At 43.6% G+C, this 21,225-nt stretch overlaps 2 protein-coding genes across 3 annotated transcripts in view; one reads left to right on the forward strand and one right to left on the reverse strand.

Annotated features, from left to right (window-relative positions):
- ZNF668 (zinc finger protein 668) overlaps window positions 1-2,711 on the reverse strand; it is a 57,464-nt gene extending 54,753 nt beyond the window's left edge. Inside the window, exon 1 of the mRNA XM_078652488.1 lies at window positions 2,329-2,711. The gene's annotated coding sequence lies outside the window, so the exon portion shown is untranslated. The remainder of the gene's footprint in view (window positions 1-2,328) is intronic.
- A 784-nt stretch (window positions 2,712-3,495) lies between these two features.
- The window catches only part of ZNF646 (zinc finger protein 646), a 141,343-nt gene continuing 123,613 nt past the window's right edge, over window positions 3,496-21,225 (forward strand). For both annotated transcript variants that reach the window (XM_078652490.1, XM_078652489.1), the window contains exon 1: window positions 3,496-4,004. The gene's annotated coding sequence lies outside the window, so the exon portion shown is untranslated. The remainder of the gene's footprint in view (window positions 4,005-21,225) is intronic.

A 21,225-nucleotide genomic window follows, 5' to 3' on the forward strand; every position in this document is an offset into this window, starting at 1 on the left:
ACCCACCCTCACCCTCACTCACCCTCACTCACCCTCACTCACCCTCACCCACCCTCACCCTCACCCACCCTCACCCTCACCCACCCTCACCCTCACCCACCCTCACCCTCACTCACCCTCACCCACCCTCACCCTCACCCACCCTCACCCTCACTCACCCTCACTCACCCTCACTCTCACTCACTCTCACTCTCACTCACCCTCACTCTCACTCACCCTCACTCTCTCTCACTCTCACTCACCCTCACTCTCACTCACCCTCACTCACTCACCCACCCTCACTCACTCACCCACCCTCACTCACCCTCACTCTCACTCACCCTCACTCTCACTCACTCTCACTCACCCTCACTCACCCTCACTCACCCTCACTCACCCTCACCCACCCTCACCCACCCTCACCCTCACTCACCCTCACTCTCACTCACCCACCCTCACCCTCACCCACCCTCACCCTCACCCACCCTCACCCTCACCCACCCTCACTCTCACTCACCCTCACTCTCACTCACCCTCACTCACTCACCCACCCTCACTCACCCTCACCCTCACTCACCTTCACCCTCACTCACCCTCAACCCCTCACCCTCAACCCCTCACCCTCCCTCACCCTCACCCACCCTCACCCTCCCTCACTCTCACTCACCCTCACTCACCCTCACCCTCCCTCACTCACCCTCACTCACCCTCACTCACCCTCACTCACCCTCACTCACCCTCACTCTCCCTCACTCACCCTCACTCACCCTCACTCACCCTCACTCTCACTCACTCACTCACCCTCACTCTCCCTCACTCTCTCACCCTCACCCTCACTCTCCCTCACTCACCCTCACTCACCCTCACTCACCCTCACTCTCACTCACTCTCACTCACCCTCACTCTCACTCACCCTCACTCTCACTCACCCTCACTCTCACCCTCACTCTCACTCACCCTCACCCTCACTCACCCTCACTCACCCTCAACGCCTCACCCTCACCCGCACTCACCCTCATTCTCACTCACCTTCACTCACCCTTAATACCTCACCAACACTCACCCTCAATGCCTCGCCCTCCCTCACCCTCAGCCTCACTCACTCTTACTCACCCTCACCCACCATCACGCTCATCCTCACTCACCCTCACTTACCCTCACTAACCCTCAGTCACACTCAGTCACCCTCAGTCACCCTCACTCAACCCCTCACCCTCACTCACACTCACTCAACCTCTCACTCAACACCTCACTCTCACTCACCCTCAACACCTCACTCACCCTCAATTTCACTCACCCTCAATTTCACTCACCCTCAATTTCACTCACCCTCACTCATCCTCAACACTTCCCCCACCCTCACTAGCCCTCAACACCTCACACACACACCCTCAACACTTCTCCTTCAACTCCTCACTCACCCTCACTCTCACTCAACACTTCAACACCTCAGCCTCAGCCTCACCCTCAACACCTCACTCACCCACAACACCTCATTCTCACTCACCCACACTCACCCTCATCCTCACTCACCCTCACTCACCCTCACCCTCACTCACCCTCACTCACCCTCACTCACCCTCACTCACCCTCACACAGTGCAATAGTTCTCAGACCATTTCAGTTAGAGCTTTTAGAAATGTTTATGGCTTTTTTTATTTGTAATACTTTCGCATTGGCTACAGGAAACAAAAATGCTAAACATTTACAAAAAAACCCATAAACAATTCTAAAAGCACTAACTCTAATGGTGCGAGACCTATTGCATTTCCAATGCTTGTTTTAGGGATTGTGCCCTGTCATCAACTTCTACATAATTAGCAGATTTCAACAAAAAAGTTTCAAGCTCAGAAGGATCGAAAGCTACAATTTGCAGGCAGTTGCAGGTCATCTGAAAAGGTTGACTGATTAGCTTTTAGTTGGTGAATGCTACAGTCATCTAACTAAAGACCATACCATTTAAAAGTTGGTAACTGCAACTGGTTCTAATGAGGTGAAACGTTGGCCCAGAGTTATTGTAACAATGTCAAGATAATTAAATAAGTATTGGGGAGTAACAAGGATTGTACAATGAAGACCACTCGCGAATGGTGAACGCCTTTGAGGAAACGTTCCTCTCTTCTACCAATTGACCTCTTCTGCAAGAGCTGGCCGAAGAGCGCCCCGCCAATCAGATTATTAGGCGGTGTCTGTCACCCTGTGAACAGCCAGCGCTTTGCATAGAGGTTCTAGGGGTTAAAGAAAACGGTTGGCTCTAGGACCTGGGGAATTCACAAGCCTCATGCAGCGCATATTCAGGCCCTCTTGGTGGAAGGATGGGTTTCCTGCCTCATCATTAATATTTCTCACCTTAAGATCCAGATCGTCTGCCACCTTCTGGCCTGTAGCTCGGATCGAAATCTGCGGGTTTATCCTGATCTCTTTAAAAGGGATAACTCCTAGATAGTGCTCTGCAAGACGAGAAGAAAGTCAAACACGGCTGGCTTTAGGACCAGGCAGGGCATTCAGGGGGATAAGCATAGACGGTCCCAATATTTAGGATTCCAGTGGGAATCCCGGTTACATGCATAAGCCCGTAGCTAGTACAAGCAGGGGGGTGCTTCTCGCTTGCAATGCCAGGGGTTGTACAGAAGGGGGGTACGCTGGGTGTCTCTTTCTCCCCCTCCCTTATCCAATCCCAGCAACAAAGCAAATATGGCCGGCCCTAGGACCAAGGGGAGGGCTCCAGAAGCACAGGAAGAGGAGGTGGCAATTACTCCCCCGCTCTGCGATATGAACTACTACAACTTCCATTAATTCCCCGGGGTCAAGGAACACACGCCAAGCAGCGAGGGGAATTTTATTTATGCAATATTTTTAGAGCAATACTCCATATGATAATAGGCAATGCGGTGGGACAATTCGGAAAAGCAATGTGGGTCCACCGGAAGGAAGGACGGGGACAATAAGAAGTGCAGCACAGCCTTCGTACTCTGGGCAGGAAACGTATTAATAAACATAGAAGAGGGACTCGCAATAGCCTAGCGACTCTGGATACTATTCTATATCACACCATTCAGCTCTCTTATGTGGGGGGAAAAACGGGCAAACGAGTGTTATACTTTATGTTGATTGAAGACAGCTAACCGTTCAAAATCATCGCACCATCATAATATTGTCCAGCAGTCCAGTTGTATAACTTTAAACAAGATTGGAATATCTAACCAGGTTTGGCTGTCCAATGCTAACATGGGAACACCTGTCAAGTATTTACTTCCGTGTTCCAGGGTTCGTTTATCAGGTTAGGTCTTGTGGTTTAGCCCTTCTTTGTGTTTTATTGCGAGGGAACACACCCATCTGGTGGTCTCTATTTTGTGGTCAAGGGGGCTTCTTTTTTTTCTGGCTTTTCTTCCTTTCCTTCCACTTTCGAAGTAAGCTCTTCTCCCTTCTCAACATGGCTTACAAGACTCCCCCCTTCCATGACGTAAGTAAGCCCGCTAGTCCCTTTTCCATATCGCTTGCGGAGGGACGGTTTTACGGGGTGCACATTTCCTGTTTCCTAGCAACAAAAGAAAGTGTTTGTTGTCTTCTGGGGCAGAAAGGGGCATTTTTCCATCTTTTTTTTCTTTAAAAAAAAGAATCAATCTATTTGATCTGACGCCCCCAACTTGCAGTTCGAACTAGGGATATCCCCTGCTCTCTCTTGTCTGGGGTTTCCCTACAGGGCCTCACCTCTGTTTGCTTTTCTCACTCTTAAAGGGGCCGGATCCCTTTTTACCTGTGGTTGAAGTTTTTGGGGGCGTCTGTCCCACTCTGCTCCGTGCCCTTCCGCAGGAGATCGTCGCTGGATGGCCTGGAGCCGTGTCTATTTATTTCTGTAATATATATTTATTTTTATGTCCCTCTCGTGGGCTGAGTATTACATTGGAAGGCTCAGCACTGCCAACCATCATCAAGCTGCACCGGCACTGGATTATTGCTCTTCCTAATTTTTATATAAATCACATATTTTGTAACTATATTTTTAAATGTTGGAGATGCCGGAGGTAAGCTGTGCTTTTGTTTTACAAGCCTAGGGTGGCGGGGGAGTGGACTATGTTGATGGCTAGTGTGGGCAAGGCCCGGGACCTGTTCAGATGGGCCCGTATAAGGATGGTAGGATACAATGTGAGCATAAACGATTTGTATATAGATCAGTTCGGGTACAAACCCCACAGATCACAGTGAGCCTGCTTATGTGCATATGTCTGTATTCTTTACTCAATGTGTACATTCAGCGATGCTCGGATTTAAATAGTGTCGTATTGTTTAATATAGTTGGTGTTCGTATATAACATGTATAATGAACATCTATACAAGTGAAAATAAATGTGGACCAATAAAAACATGTTCATTGGAAGAAGTGTACTAATAAGCACATATTTTCACAGTTATTGTTATGAAACATTGGTCACATTCCATGTTACATCCTTAGTACCACTTACCTATCTTTAGAACTTACTGCTTACAGCCTCCCGGGTTCTATGTTACTATCACATTAAAGAGGCGACTGTATTGTCCATACTCATGATGTCTTTTTGAAACTGGGGTTTATCTTGCTGGACAGATTGAGTGCCTTCTACCCCAGTTTTGGACACATACCATAGTTTTTAAACTTTGTACATGACAAACTAACATCGTGGTATAAATTTGAAAAAAACATCATAGCATAAACCACAAGTTCTGATTTGAAGAGAGTAAATAGCACGGAGTAGTCCGAGCATTTGCATTTTTTATATAGTGCCTGTCCACCAAATATTTGGACCCTTCGTGTTTGTTCTTACAGACTGATATGCAGGTGTAGGCAGGTATACATTGAAGGGTTGTCCATGAGGTTGCCCTTAGGCCCACCTATCTCAAAAGACAACAGTGGTGTTTATTGGACTTTAATAATTCCCTTGCAGTATGAGATTCGAGTATTTTCAGTGTTATTTCGCCAGAATGTATGCAATGGGGTACATGCCATTCGTTCCTACAGCTAACCCATATAGCTGCGGCACTTTGTGTGAAGTCTTGGAAGACCTCGTGCTCTATGGGGTATCACTTTACCAGCTGCTAGAGAATGTTTTCGTATTCTAAAATTTGGCTACAGAGTTGGTGACACGCGTAATCCTATAATTATAGAGTTAGGGCTTTAGTTTGTTGTCTAAGTCTGTTGGAAATTTTAAGAATCTCTTTATTTGGTTTTTCCTCAGAGCAGAATTGTCCCAGTATTCTACCTTACGCGGTATCTCCCGATCCATTTGATTAATGGCATGATGTATTTTTCATGTGGATAAGTTATTAACTAAGGTATTTAAAACCACAGCTGAAGCAGAAGGGGTTAAATTCCTGTAGTAAGATACAATTAATTGAAACGCACCCCTGGAGTATTGCGATGCTAGTCAAAATATAACCTGCTACTCGACACATGTATCCATATGACACACGTTCACACGTTTATTACTAAATGTGAAATTTCAGTATCTACTGAATCATAGAGGCGTTTTACAATCACTGTATATCAGTGCTTTAAATGGCCAGGTACTGAGTACCTGAACTTGTTTATTTTGCGATGGAGAGTACCTGCACTTCTCAGCAGATGTGTAATGCTTTTAATTTGAGAGTACCAGCAATTATCAGAAGCAAGAAAGTACTCTGGTATAGGGTGTCAGCACTTCCATTTTTCAAATCCAACTTCCAAGCACGAAAATCATCATTGCACAAACAACAAATGCAAATATGCCAAAGAGTAATGTGTTAATTTTAAAATGCTGCATACTCAATTTCTGACCTCAGAAAGATGAAAGGCTGAGTCGTCTGAGCCTGCATTTGGAAATTTGACATGCAGGTGACAATAGATATCATCAGTGAGTGGTTAACTTGCTAAACCATGATGAATTTACCTATTTCTCATCGGGCCATTTGCAGTAGGTAGGGTTGAAAGGTGGAGCTTTGCCTGGAGCGAAAAAATAAGGCCACTACTTTAGGGATTCACAAATGCAGTGGAGCAGAAAATATGTTCAGTGAACAGGTTAACAGCCCTTTTTATCTGACTAGTAAGGGCTTTATCCACATTCTGCAATCCAAAAAAATCACCACAACACACCCTACACGTTTTCGCAGTGCCTCTGTTTTTATGATCGATTGTATAGTCTTTAGAAAAAGTAGATTGTAATTGTCCTGTAACTTTGGTGTCACATCTGCACAAAACTTTCCCAAAAATACAGAGTTGACTTTTGGATGAGCTTTGAAAGGTTTTTGAAGACTGGTTACCGGGTATATATCAAAATGAGCAACCCGGTATACCAGTGGTTCCCAAACTATTTTGACCCGCGGCTCCCTTGACCCAATGGCCATTGCCCATGGCTCCCCACTGTTATTTTTTGGGAGAGGGTGGGGTGATGTTAGCCCGGCCTCCGGAGTACTTGCATTTTTCTCCATGAAAATGATTGGGATGAAGGTATTATAATCCTATACGCAGGGTGTTTCCTATTACTAAGGCGGCGCCTCTAATAAAATATTCCTAGTTACACTTCTTTGCCCATGCCTTATTTAGAGTACCCTCTCAAACTTTTTCATCCCACTTACAGTGCTAGATAGCACCTCTATGCTTGTAGGCCCCATTGCCAAGTATTTCTGCACTTGAAGAATACTTGCATACACTTCCATTTCTACCCATGTAATTCGTGCCAACACACCTGTCTCAGCAGGGTGTCACAGGATTTTGTAAACCACATAAGCTTTATTTTTGCTGTCTCCTGCCTAAAATTACCTCCAAATCAATGCAAGTAAAATAAATTCCTAGTTTTTTTCTAAGCGTCCCTCTTTTTTGCTTCTAAATGTTGGCATTATGCCATATATAGCGTTTTACTTCCCTGTGCTCCAGGAGAGAGCAGGCCTGTCTAGAAATGTGTGTGTACTCAAAGAAATGTCAATACTTAATAATACTTAGTGTGTTTAATTGACAGGACAACTGTACTTTCTTGATAACTTGCATTGGTGTAAAATGCATTTGGAAAAGAATGAAACTATTAACGAGCCTAACAAAATAAATCAGGCATCTTCCGCTTACTTTGGGATTGTTGGAACGTAGATATCCAGTGAAATATGGAGGTCATCTCCCTCGAAATGCCATCAATTAAGCACTATGTTTACAGCTTTAGGCATGTCACTTACAAATCATCGACATCATGCTTTTAAGTATAATTAGTTTAACAAAAGCCAACAGACCCTCAAACATTAAATGCATTAAGGTGCTTGGTGAACGGCTTGCCTGGCTAGGTTTGGTGGCTCCCCAGGGAGCCACGGCACACAGTTTCGGAACCACTGCGGTATACCCTTGTGGGATTTGGGTAGATAAGCATCGTGCAATGTTGCCAACAAGGGATCTATTTGAATGTACATTTAAATAAACTAAACACCTACTTTGTGATGTGTCTTACTCACATCCACAATAAATGAAAAGCACCATAGTCAATTTACATTCAAGGATGAAGAATAAATAAAAAACAACAATGTGTATTTACATCTGTGGTAAACATGCGACAACCGCCGATTACTACTGCAGGCACAACTTTACTCAAACTGTAACACAAGCTAGACTCAAGTGTGCTGGCAAAGGCAAACCAGTAAGCCTTCGCCGATTGGTGCTTTCACTTATGGCTTCTACTCAATAGCCCAGCGCCTCCCACACAGTTAGCGATACGGATTTAGACGAGTGAGGCTGGAGGATAATAAACAAGTGTTTCCTTTCCACATTCCGCGCTCAACTGCGTCAGTTGCTTCTATAAAATCTCCCCGATTGTTGGGTCTGGGTGTCTCGGATCTTCTGAAACATCTTGTCCTGCTGATGGTCTCGTATATTCATCTCAGCAGAGACCGAAACATCAACACCTTAACCCATTGACAGTGCCTACCTTGTTGATGGATGGGAAATAGGCCTCTGAGTACTGATGGCTAGTGAAATGTCAGTGTTAAGTAATTATTGCTTCTGTCAATACCTTTGAGAACCCCCCCCCCCATTTTTGTTTTTTGTAATATATTGTGCCATTTTGATGTTTCAAATACAATATAATTGATCCAAGTAAATACACCCAGTTGTTTTTGATTTATTCTTTATCCTTGAACGTAAATTGACTATTGTGCTTTTAGTTTATTGTGAATGTGAGTAAGCAGCATCAAAAAGTACTTGGCTATTTTATTTAAATGTACGGTCAAATAGATCCCTTGTTGGCAACATTACCCAACGTAATTAGTTAAAGAGGGCACAGATGTTGGATGATCCAGTCTTTGAAGGATGCATAGAAAATCTCTGTGTTAATTTTTAGGTCCAAGCCTACTAGACAGCCTAGCTGTCTGGTTTGCTAACAACATCTTGAGGACTTTCGTAAAGCTTCCCTGGGATTGCATTCCACCCATTGCTTACTATTGGCTTTGTGGTTTGTAACTCACATTTGCTTGCTTTCTGTTTGCTGACTTTATTTGTTTTATGCTGTCCAGCTTGAGTTCGTCTTTTCCCATGTCCAAACCCGATTTACTTTATTCTTCCACTAGTACTGAACTTCTGCAAACAGGCCTTTAGCTTATCACATTTTTGCATTCAAAGAAATAGTGAAATATCAGGGTCTGTCTTCCACAGAGTTTGATGTTTACTTTTCTTTCTCTGACTTCAAAGAGAGAGGCTTCATATTACAATCATGCTGGCTACTGGGGGTATGCTGTCTGATGATCTATATTTTTTCTAGCTCAAAGCAAAATGGAAATATCTGTAAAGGAACCATGCAAATATTTTAGAATATGGAAAGCTCAAATGAAGCAAATTATTTGATAATTCTGAAGTGTGGTGGAAACATTTACTTTAATACGATCAAATCAATACATTTCCACACATTATTATTTGTGTGCTGTATATTTTTATCAGTAAAACTGTATGTCTGTGCAAATCTAATGGTCATTTCAACTGAAAATGTGTTGTCTGTAATGGCAGTGTGCTTCCAAACCTTGCATACTCCACTTTACCCACTCCACGCTACAGCACTCTACAACACTGCACTCTAATCTGCTCCACTCCACACTATGCTACTCCACACTGAGTCCCTGCACTTTACTCTGCACCACCACACTCTAGGCACCTTCACTCAACACCACTCTACTCCACACCACTGTACTCTATGCTAATGCACTCTACCCCACACTACTCTACAGTACACCACTGCACTCTTTGCCGATTCACTCTACGCCAATCCACTAGAAGCCACTCTAATATACTCTGCACCACTACACTCTATTATAAAGGTTCCTATGCCGCTGCACTCTACACCAATGCACTCTACACCACTTTACTCAAAATCAACCCACTCTACGCCACTGCACTTTATGCCAATCTACTCCACACCACTCCACTGACGCCACTACACTCTACTCTGCAACACTCTGCGCCACTCTACTACATGGCACTGTTCGTCACTTTACTCTAACCCCTCTATGCCACTGCACTCTACACCAATGCATTCTACACCACTCTACACCATTTACACTATGACACTCTACTCTGCAACACTGCACTCTCTGCCACTGAACTCTACTCTGCACCACTCTACTGTACTGTATGCCAATACACTCTATGCCACTCTAACCTACGTTGTGCGACTGCACTCTGTGACCTTTCACTCTATGCCTCTCTACTCTGCACCACTCTACCTCACTCTACCATACCACTGCACTCTGCAGCCCTCTCTGCCACCGCACTCTACTCTACACCACTCAACTCTTTGCCACTCTACGCCAATGCACTCTACACCACTACACTCTGCGCCACTTTACTCTGCATCACGAACCTCGTCTATTTTGCATCACTGCAGCCCACGTCACTGTACTCTACTCTGCACCACTCTACACAATGCCACTGCACTCTGTGCCACTCCACGACACACCCCTCTTGACACACTACTCTCCTTTCCCCCACTAAGATTTAGCCATGCTGGTTTACAACATGGCTAAAACATATTGGCAAAGCCAATAGCTCTTACATAGGCAAGACCTATTGTCTGTGCCAATGCTTGTTTGAGTTAGCCCAGGGGAAGAAATGTCCAAACAATTTAGTGCCAAATCTCACATTCACATAGTGGCCACTTCTGTGTGCTTCTTCGAATTTGTTGCAGCCAATTTCAGTGTGTTTTTTTAAAAACTTGTGATATCAAAAATAAGTCTAGCAGGTACTAAGATATTACATTTATGTTTATTCAACCATTGTTTGCCAAGGTGGCGTTTACAGACATAAAACAATTTTATCCTGTCCACTATTCTGCAATGTAAATGCTTCAAAAACCAGTTTTCAAGTTTTGAGTTGGAGAAAAATGAATAAATAGGACAACAGAGGTAGTAGAGGAAACATACTTCCCTAGGGGTAGCAACCTGATACCCCAGGAGATGGCAAATCACATTTAATGAACTGATGCTCAGTGCATGGGCCATAACATTCAGATCATGGCTCCATGCACTAACAAGCATTTGCAATGCAATAGGTCTCGAATTAGGAAAGTTTGAGCTTTTGGTATTTTAAATGACAAATTTGTTTTTGAAAATAGCGAAATTAATAGCTTTGTCATTTACAATACCAATAGTTATAACTTTCGCAAATGTGACACCTATAGCATTTGTAATGCAATATGTGTTGTATTTACGTTACTTACATGTATTGATATTACAAATAACAATGGCTTTTAATTTTTTTTCAATAATTAATACTTAAATAAAAGTTATTGTAATTTATAATGGCAATAGCTTAAAGTTTTACAGAAGTGAAATTTTAACATCTTTTTGTTACATTTGTAATAAAGCTTGAAACATTGAGAGAACATATTTGAACCAGGTGTTGTTGAATAGTTGCCCAGATTGATGCTGTGATGGCGAATGAGTGATGCTGTGGCGTTCAGTGATGCTGCGGTAGCGCATACTGATGTTGTGGTGCCCCTGAGTGATGCTGTGGTGGTGCGGAGTGATGCTGTATGCTATGCTATGTTTTCTTTTGCTATCCTATGTTTTGTTATGCTATGCTATGTTTTGTTATGCTATGCGTTGTGTTTGGTATGCTATGTTTTGCTATGCTATTATGTTTTGTTTTGCTATGCTATGTTTCGTTGTGTTTTGTTAAGCTATGCTATGTTTTGTTTTGTTATGCTATGTTCTGTTAGGTAATGCTATGTTTTGTTTTGTTATGCTGTGTTTTATGTTATGCTATGTTTTGCTATCCTATGCTTTGTTTTGTTATGCTATGCTATGTTTAGTTTTGCTATCCTATGCTTTGTTTTGTTATGTTGTGCTATGTTTTGTTGTGTTTTGTTATGCTACGCTATGTTTTGTTATGCTATGCTATGTTTTGTTGTGTTTTGTTATGCTATGTTTTGTTGTGTTTTGCTATGTTTTGTTATGCTATGTTTTGTTATGCTATGCTTTGTTGTGTTTTGCTATGTTTTGTTATGCTATGCTTTGTTTTATGTTATGCTATGTTTTGTTATGTTATGCTATGTTTTCTTCTGCTGTGTTTTGTTATACTATGCTATGTTTTGTTATACTATGCTATGTTTTGCTATGCGTTGTTATGCCATGTTTGTTTTGTTATGCTATGTTTTCTTGTGCTTTGTTATGCTATGCTATGTTGTGTTTTGTTTTGCTATGCTATGTTTTGTTTTGTTATGCTATGTTTTGTTTTGCTATCCTATGCTTTGTTTTGTTATGCTATGCTATGTTTTGCTATCCTATGCTTTTTTTGTTATGCTATGCTATGCTGTGTTTTGTTATGCTATGTTTTGTTATGCTATGCTGGTGAGGGTGTGTGAGTGTGTGTGAGGGTGAGTGAGGGTGAGGGGGTGTGAGGGTGAAAGGGTGTGTGAGGGTGAGAGGGTGTGTGAGGGTGTGAGGGGGTGTGGGGATGTGAGGGTGAGAGCGTTGAGAGGGTGAGGATGTGTGAGGGTGAGGGGGTGTGAGGGTGAGGATGAGGGGGTGTGAGGGTGAGGAATTGTGTGAGGGTGAGGAATTGTGTGGGGGTGTGAGAGGGTGAGGGTGAGAGAGTGTTGTGAGGGGGTGAGGGTGAGTGAAGGTGGGAGAGGGTGAGTGAGGGGGTGTGTGAGGGTGTGTGTGAGGTTGAGGGTGTGCGAGAGGGGAGGGTGTGTGAGGTTGAGGGTGTGTGAGGGTGAGGGGGTGTGAGTTTGAGGGGGTGTGAGTGAGGAGGTGTAGGGGGGGGAGGTGTGTGAGGATGAGTGGGTGTGAGAGTGAGTGGGTGTGAGGGTGAGGGGGTGTGAGGGTGAGAGGGTGTGGGTTAGTGAGGGTGAGAGGGTGGTGAGTTTGTGAGGGTGGGTGAGGGTGAGCGAGGGTGTGTGAGGGTGAGGAGGTGTGAGGGTGAGGGTCCGAAGTAAATGGTGGCAGGGCAGACATCATAAGACAGAGAGAAGAGACTGCGTGGTGTCTGCGTTGGTCAGTTTCAGAATCAGGAGGGGCAGAGTCAGCACAGTCTGTGAGGGATCAACATGGCTAGAGGCAAAGCATAGCAGATGTAGCATTGTAGCTAGCAAGTCGAGTGTTTTCAAACTGTGTCCCTAGAGAGATGGCAACACAGCAACAGCATTTGAGGATCAAGGCTACTGGAAACAAGCACGGTAGGCTTTCACTTTGGTCCAGAAAAAAAACGAGCAGAGAACGCCGAACAAAACATGGCTTCCCCGGGAAATGGATGCCAAAAAAAAACAATCTCTCGGCATGCTGTGGTGGGGCGGGGGAGCGGGAGCGCATTCCTTTGAAGTCTAGGGGGGGGGGCGTGGGAGCGGCTTGGCAGCGGATTCCTTTGAAGTCTGATGCCGAGGCTCAAACAAATGGTGGTGTGCGAGCGGCTTCCTTTGAAGTCTGATGCCGAGGCCGATGGTGTTTGATGTGCACGCGCCTGCCTCACATGCCTTCCTCACATGAACTGTACGCGATCCGCAGGCTAGGTAGACTTTTCGGACTGCTTACTATAATCTCGCCTATTCAATCCCTAACGGGATAGAATAGTCGAGACCTAAAAAGGATCACCACCTCTTGAATGTAACAAAAAAAAAGTTCCCAAAAATGATTGAAAAATCAGTAATGGTTCATCAAAGAGAAATTGTATTGTTATTTGAGGTGGGCGACCTCTTAGAATAATCACAACTCTTATTAGGGTGTACCCTTAAAATCACTTAATCAACCTGAGTTCAACACTCTGGTAGCTCTGAGACAGATCGGACAGGCAAAACTCAGGCACGTGTGTGAATAATTATGTAGTACCGTAACATTAATGAAGTAAAAATGCAAAACAATAAAAATCCCAGCCAGAATTAGAAAAATATAGTAAAATATACTGCTGGTTGGATACATCTGCCAGGTTCATCCTGGTCAAAAATTATACTTTCCAACTTAGTCTTTTAAGTCAATCAATACAACGATGGGTTGGCATTGTCTGATGTACCTGTCTATTACTAGGCAGCCACCTCATAGTCATCAATAATTGGTTGCTTGGACAATTCCACTTTCCAGCTGGAGCAGGAGGAAGGAGGGCCACAGTTTTGCATACACTGTATATATGGGGGCAAGGGGACTCAGAGTACCCTTCTCACCATTCAGTTCACACTGGCGGCCTGGGATATGGCCATGAAAACTATAGGGTGGCACGGCAAATGAGTGACCGTGGCTTCCTGAAATAAGAAAACTGTGGGGATTCCAGGCCTGGGACTTAATCGATATATCCAGGGTGAAGGGCTTGATGAAGGGTGGCGATATCATGCTGTCCTCCTCGTTCCAACAAGATTACGGGATGAATGCGAATCGTTTTTAAACAAACTATGCCTAGGTGAGACACGTGGAGGGCAGAGGGACTTCCCGTGAATGGTCTCCTAGACTTTGCCACTCTAGAAGGACAGCTTTTACAAGATGAACTAGGGAAGGGTGCGATATCCCTGACATATAAAACTCTAAAAAATATGATACCGGATACCCTACTTAAGCTGTGGGGGAAATGGGTATAGGAAGTGCGGGGGGGACATGGACGATATTGATTGGGAGGGGGCCCTGATGCAGCCAAGGGAGGTAGCAATCAATCCAGAGCCAAGGGGTGAACTGGTGGGAGCATGTGTGATGTGGACCATTGTACTGAGGACTATATCTTACTATTTAATTATGTGGCTGACTCTGATTTTTTTTTTAACAGGTTGCACTGCAGCAGTGTAGCTTCAATGGTAGGCCTGAAGCCACGTTTGCACTTGAGTGGATGGCACTGTGGAAGTGGAGTCCACAGTGGTGGTTAACTTCCAGTCACTGGATGTATCTTTTACACCACATGTTAGGACTTGCAGGCAAAATAAATGTGGCAGGAATAAACCAATTTAAACATGGCCAAGGGGGAGCACAGGCACTTTACTACTGGTTAGCAGGGCTAAAAGCACAGAGTTATAAAGCCAACAAAAATATAGGACCCAGCAAAAGGCGCCAAATCCTGGGTGAACATGAAGAAAACGTAGATTTCCTGCAGTCGGGGTCTGTAAACATCCATGAAATGTTCCTGAAATCTGCTAAGCACGTGAAACAATTTACCAACAGCAAAATCTCCCGGTTTACGATTTTTTTTTTAAAAAGCATTGGCAAATCCAATTAACCTGTCTTGCTTTTTCAAACCTGACAAATCATTAATAAAAGCATGCTTCCGTAAAAAACAAAATAATTACTTTGTGTATGCATTGTATATATGAGAAAAATAGTCTAAAGTGCGATGATTCATTGTACTTTTGAAATGTAAAGTAGTCCCTCACACATTGTACTGCATGCCATGGATGTAGAATGGTCTGCCAACAGCATGAGGTGAGAGAGTAAAACAGTTAAAAATCTATTTTGGGTCAAAGCCCATAAAACATGAACACAAACTGGTTCTTTGAAAACCAATACATATAATAACATAAATATCTTACTTGTTGAACAACTATTCAGATTAATGTTGAAGACCGCAAGGCTTTAGAGCACTAATAGATTCTTTTAAAAAAACATTGCATATGATGATTATAATAACTTCTTAATCATTTACAAACAGAATGTTGCTGAATTTTCTAGATAGCCAACAGAAAGCGCGAGACAACAAATACCACAAGTCTTGAGGTAGTGGTCTTTATCAAATCCCTCACAGACCTCACACCCCAGGTGCATGTTTCTTAGTAATTGCTTAAGATTTTTTGCCCTAGGAATGGCATACAAGAGTCGGAGGAACAAAACGTGTGTTTCACCTTTAACTCACTTTGTCACTTGAAGCATTGTCTTCTTCAGAGACATGTTAAGGAATGGGCAAAGTAGGCATTTGACCAAGGCCCTGCCTTTCAGCTGTCCAGTGGTAAAAAGAGTGGGATAGTTAACATTTCTGCTATAATAACTTTGCTTATAAAAACCAGCATATTTTTCTAATTGACAACAAGCACACTTAACAGAAACTTCGGGCCAGATTTATTAAGGATTTGCACTGCGGCAAAGTTATGCATAGCAGTGCAGACCCTTCCAAGAATATTAACTAACTTTTGAGCTGGAAAGGTTCCCTTTCTTCAGTGCAAATAGTGCATTGCACAGCTTTACACCACTTTGCACCTAAGGGGCATTATCTGGGTCTAACATAGGCAAGTTAGTGCAAACACCCATCATTTTTTATGCAAACTCCGACTAATAAGATGGCCAGACACGCCTTTGTATCACAAATATCTTCATGAAGCAGGTACTAACACAGAGGCATGTTTTAATTTTTCCAGAATTCATACATTTTGTAGTTGCTGCGGACGCACGTGCAATTTGTCTAGGCATAGGTTTTTGTTCTGTAAGGGATGGCTCCCAGTACAAATCCTGTGCTAGACAGCACCCACACACCTCTACATCATGATGCAACCTGTTTTTGCACCACCACGATGGTAATTAGCAGCAGTAGTTCATTTTTTAGGTCTCGTGACCTACAATGCGCGCAAGCGCATTGAGGAGCGAGAATTCAAGTGCTCGAAATCCTCGTCAAACCAAGGGCTTCGTTCCTTGCGGTTTTCTTGAAGTTCACGTGGCCACAGGCACGCGCTTTTGGGCCATAAACTCTGTTCCCCACAGCCTTACATTCATTTCTCCTCCCCCTCCCCAGCCAGCTTCCCCCAGGCCGTAGCAGCACTCCTCCCACACCAGCACCTCCCCTCTCTCTCCCAGCAAACACAGCCTTTACTTTAATTTCTCCTCCCCCTCCCCAGCCATGCCGAATTCTCCTCCCACGGCTGTCCTTTCTGCCCGCACGAGCCTTCTCTTCTCTCTGCTCTCCCCTCAGGCGCCGTGACATACTTCAAAGGCTTATCACTTCACACGGCCGCAGGCCGTGCAACCAGAGCACTTCAGTTGGTGCGCAGCCCCCCTCCCAGCACTGCCTTGTTACTCTCGGCAGCCAACTTTCGTTTCATGGTGGAACAAACCTCACTAATAACACTTCACACGGCCGCAGGCCGTGCAACCAGAGCACTTCAGTTGGTGCGCAGCCCCCCTCCCAGCACTGCCTTGTTACTCTCGGCAGCCAACTTTCGTTTCATGGTGGAACAAACCTCACTGATAACTATCGTCTATTGTAGCGAACAACACCAGGTTCAACTTGTGACTTCAGGCGCTACACGCATCTTTGCAGGGTGTGTGCACAACCTAACGCCATTTTTTGTAGCTACCTTTACGAGTATCATTGGGTATTACGACCCTGTCTACGTGCCTTGAAGTAGCATCCTGATGGCTTAAGGCGCTTGCTCACAAGTCCGCACTCGATGCACTCTCTTATCTTCTCCTTCCTGCTACCCAGGCTCCGCATTTCACCCATTGAAATAACTTTAGAGCAGCATAAAAGGGTATACAAACAAAGTAATGTAACTAAACAGAACATATATTCTTAACTAAATGTGGCATATACATGGATAATATATGGAACGTATGTAAGCATAACATACCATATGCAGAGTGCAGAGTGCAGATTCAGAGTGCAGTGTGCAGATTGTGAGTGCAGATTGTGAGTGCAGATTGTGAGTGCAGATTGTGAGTGCAGATTGTGAGTGCAGATTGTGAGTGCAGATTGTGAGTGCAGATTGTGAGTGCAGATTCAGAGTGCAGATTTAGAGTGCAGAGTGCAGATTTAGAGTGCAGAGTGCAGATTTAGAGTGCAGAGTGTAGATTTAGAGTGCAGAGTGCAGATTTAGAGTGCAGATTGTGAGTGCAGAGTGCAGATTGTGAGTGCAGAGTGTAGTGTAGTTCCTATTATCCCAATAGGCTCTGCACATTGGAATAATATCTTCAATAGTATAGACGTAGGACAGAGGTTAACTAGGTCTTCTACTGACGATATTAGACTTAAAGTTTAGTGTTTGCCAGCTAGCTCAGAGTTCACTAGAAACATTCTCGAATAGACAAGGAGGAGTTTAACCTCCCTGGATAGATAAGAAGGGATTTAGTTTCTGACAACCATAGAACATGACACCAGGACCGAGCCTGGTGATGTGATTATTATGTTTTAGGGCGCCATTAAACCAGAGCAGGTGCTCTTGGTATTTGAGTGGTATTTCCACCTCCTCGAAAGGAGTGTACTCATTAGGAGGTTCCTCTATTTTGTAATAGTGGAAGTCCTTTGTTACAGCGTTTGCTGCTGGAAAGTTTATCCATGAATAGAATACCTCTGTCTGCCGATATTCGTGTGCCTCAATTACGAATATGACTGTACCACCTCTCGTGTCAGCCCATTTTCTATAAGTTTTAAAGTTATAGATTTCCTTATGTTGACCGGGATGAGTATTGCCTCCGGGTCTTGCTGTAGGAGACTATTGTCAGCCGCTAGGAGTTGAGCTGCTATTCTAGCTGTCTCCCTTTCTTCTTCAGCTTGTGACATTCTAATGTCAAGAAAGTTATTTTATTTATTTGCAGATCAGGTTTCTATGGAAACAAAGATTAGATGCACAATATTTTGGAACAGTGTATCCTTCAACGTTGAATAAACCAAGAACCATACATAGGAGTCTCCTCCTACTAAGTTTGGCGGATTTAACCTTTCACCCACTCCAGACGTCTTTGGAGTATTATGGGGAAAAGGGGTCTGTGTGAAAAAGCACGACTGAGTTACTCTAATGTCTTACGTTAGATTTATCGCCTATCCAAACCGTTGGGCGCCATGTAGTGTAGTTCCTATTATCCCAATAGGCTCTGCGCATTGGAATAATATCTTCAATAGTATAGACGTAGGACAGAGGTTAACTAGGTCTTCTACTGACGATATTAGACTTAAAGTTTAGTGTTTGCCAGCTAGCTCAGAGTTCACTAGAAACTTTCTCGAATAGACAAGGAGGAGTTTAACCTCCCTGGATAGACAAGAAGGGATTTAGTTTCTGACAACCATTGAACATGACAACTTTGCTCTCCCCTAATCAAGAGTGTATCTCTAGAGTCGTGTGAAAACAAAAGACAACTTATTTTACTCAGTCAGTTCAGTGCATTCTTAGTTTCACCAGATTGTAGAGAAAAGGAAGAGACGGGCGTGTTCAATAAAAGATGTTATTTATTGATCAGTCTCCTTTCTCATACAAGAGAAATGAATCGCTATTATTGCAATACTTATAGTTAAGTAAAGTGCATACAGTAATAACAGAATTATAAAATAATACTGTAAAAGCATTGATATGGTTTCTTAGCCATATGATACTTAAAATGGATAAAATAGATACATACATATATACATTGACTAATCGTACTCAACTGGTGCTTCTAACTACGCCTACCCCAATGTACCTGACCTAAGCCTAATACGTGGGCGGGAGTAGATAAGTAGCAGTTTAAGTTAAGTTTGTTTTGCCAAGGGTCTGCTTCAAGAATTCTCTGCAAGGGGTTATTCAGTTCAGTACCTGGGATTTAGAAGGCTGGAGGGCTGGTATCTCTATCTCAGGTCTTGATATCCCAGCTGCCCGCAAGGGCGGCTTGGAAGCGCCGGAGCTGGATTTCTCGGCAGGAGAAAAGGCAGCGTCTCTCTCTCTCTCAGCGCGTCAGAAAGGAGGGGCAGCGTCTGTGGGCTTCGCTGTCAGCTGGGCTCCTCGGCAAGTCTCGCTGCTCCAATCTTGTCACCACCTCGTGTGTTTGCTTAAGGCAATGTCGGTATTATTTATACCTGAAAGGTGCCGGTATTGACGTAAGGATGGACATAAATACGTCAATAAGGATGTCATACGAACTGGTCGTTCGCACATTCTTTACTGAAGTTCTCGGCTAAATCAAAACAATGCCTGTGGGGATTTCCCAGGTCGTGGTAGGTTTGATTTGTTTTGAGAACACCGTATGCCTAATAGGGGGCTGGAGAAATAGTGCTTGCCTAATGAGATGGCATGCGCTATGACCTAATCAGATAACGGGCTTCTGTGCCATTGTATGGCTAATCAGATAACGGGTTTCTGTGCAGTTGAATGGCTGCTAGTTAATTATTAACCAGACAAGGGTCAGAAATATGGGGATCGATACAGTACCCATAGTAAATACATCACACCCACTCCACGTAATCTATGTCCATATTTACAAATCTAGGCATAGTAAACAAAACAAGTAGTGCATGTGTATACCGAACCACCCCAAAATACAATCAAATGCATTTTGAAAATTGGAAATGCGAAATACACGAAAAGATGAGTATAGTTACTACATGCGCTTCAAGCAGTATAATAATGCTAAATCTAATACGCATATTTTGAAATCAGCATGAACGAAATGCGGAAATTACACATGAAATGGCTCTTAATACAGAAGAAAGAAATTCGAGACCATCTCATCACAAAAATGAACATGCTAGAGGGTAGCTAATGTTTTTAGAGTAGCTAAAAGTAGAAATGTTGTTCTCTAGGAATAGTTTTACTTAAAGCAGAAGATAAGTGTCCCAAAAAATCGTAACTATTTTGGGAAATGGAAGGGGAAAAAAAAATGTCTCGCTCTCTGTAAAAACTGGTGAGAAAATTTCTTATTGCTTTATTTTCAAAGTTGAAGGCCAAATACAGGGTGTAGGGAACGCCGTGTGCTAGTTTCCTCAAAGTCATTCTTTCTGCTCTGGTGAAAACATCATATTGTTGAGACTTTCGAAAAAACTGTCAACTGCTTCTTGCGAAAGTTCCACTAACTCGGAAATTTTTTGTAACATGCATTCATGAGCATGATTGCCTTCATTGATGTTTCGATCAGCATAGCTGACAGAAGGTCGTACCTGATCGATGCTGCTTTCATCTTGTACTTCACAACTCTTCAATCGTAGTGGTGAAGTCTCCACGAATGCCGTCATCAGGATTGGTAGCCGCTGGGGACAGCACAATGCATGAGCCGTTACCGGACCCAACAAAGTCTCTGCGTCCATTGGCACATCCGATTGTAGTGTCAGACAGGTGTCCAACACGCATTCTTCGCCGCATAGCAAGCACCTTAATACAGGCATAACACAACTTTGCCACATCGGTCTAAATGAAAGAAACCAAGTCATGTTTAAATCTCGTAGCCATGCTAGTCCAAGGACTTTAGTTATGCGATCCCGATAGCCAATAGCTCGGATTGTTTCTTCCATTGTCGCTGGTGTCTTGTCTGTGACGTGGTTTGCCATAGCGAAGTAACAGGATCAAAAATAGGATGCCTGCCACTAGTCCCAAAAGGAGAGGAAGTCCGCCAAAGATGGAATGAACAAAATCAGGAAAAATACCCAGGATGGCTTTGAATGGGGTTAAAGCTCCCGAAAACACTGTCTTAAATACACTCGCGATTCCACTTGTATCAGAAATATTTAAGATTTCGCTCAGTATTTCTGCGAAATATATGGGGGAATTGGTTGATAACAGTGAATGAATCTCAGCAGTTGTCCTTGCAACTTGGAGATCATACGTTTCTTTTGATGACGTTAACATGGTTGGCGTCTGTAGGAGCACTGTCTTCATTCTGCTTAAAGTATCAATTCGAATAGAAGAAATTTTCAAACTGGGCCATAACCTTGCCTCCCTGTCTCGGGCATCGTTTGGGAACAATACTCGTTCACAGCACATGACCTTCATAGTCACGGTTATGAGATAAGGTTTTCCGGGCAGCAGACTGCAACATCTGCGATCTACAATTAGAATGTAACTCCCGTTCGAGAGTCTCCTAAAGAATGGTTCTATTTGTGTTGCAGGTGTGCCTAGCTGGTGACATGAAAGGTTATTT

Source organism: Lissotriton helveticus, chromosome 7 (assembly GCF_964261635.1).
Source record: "Lissotriton helveticus chromosome 7, aLisHel1.1, whole genome shotgun sequence".
Lineage (NCBI taxonomy): Eukaryota > Metazoa > Chordata > Amphibia > Caudata > Salamandridae > Lissotriton > Lissotriton helveticus.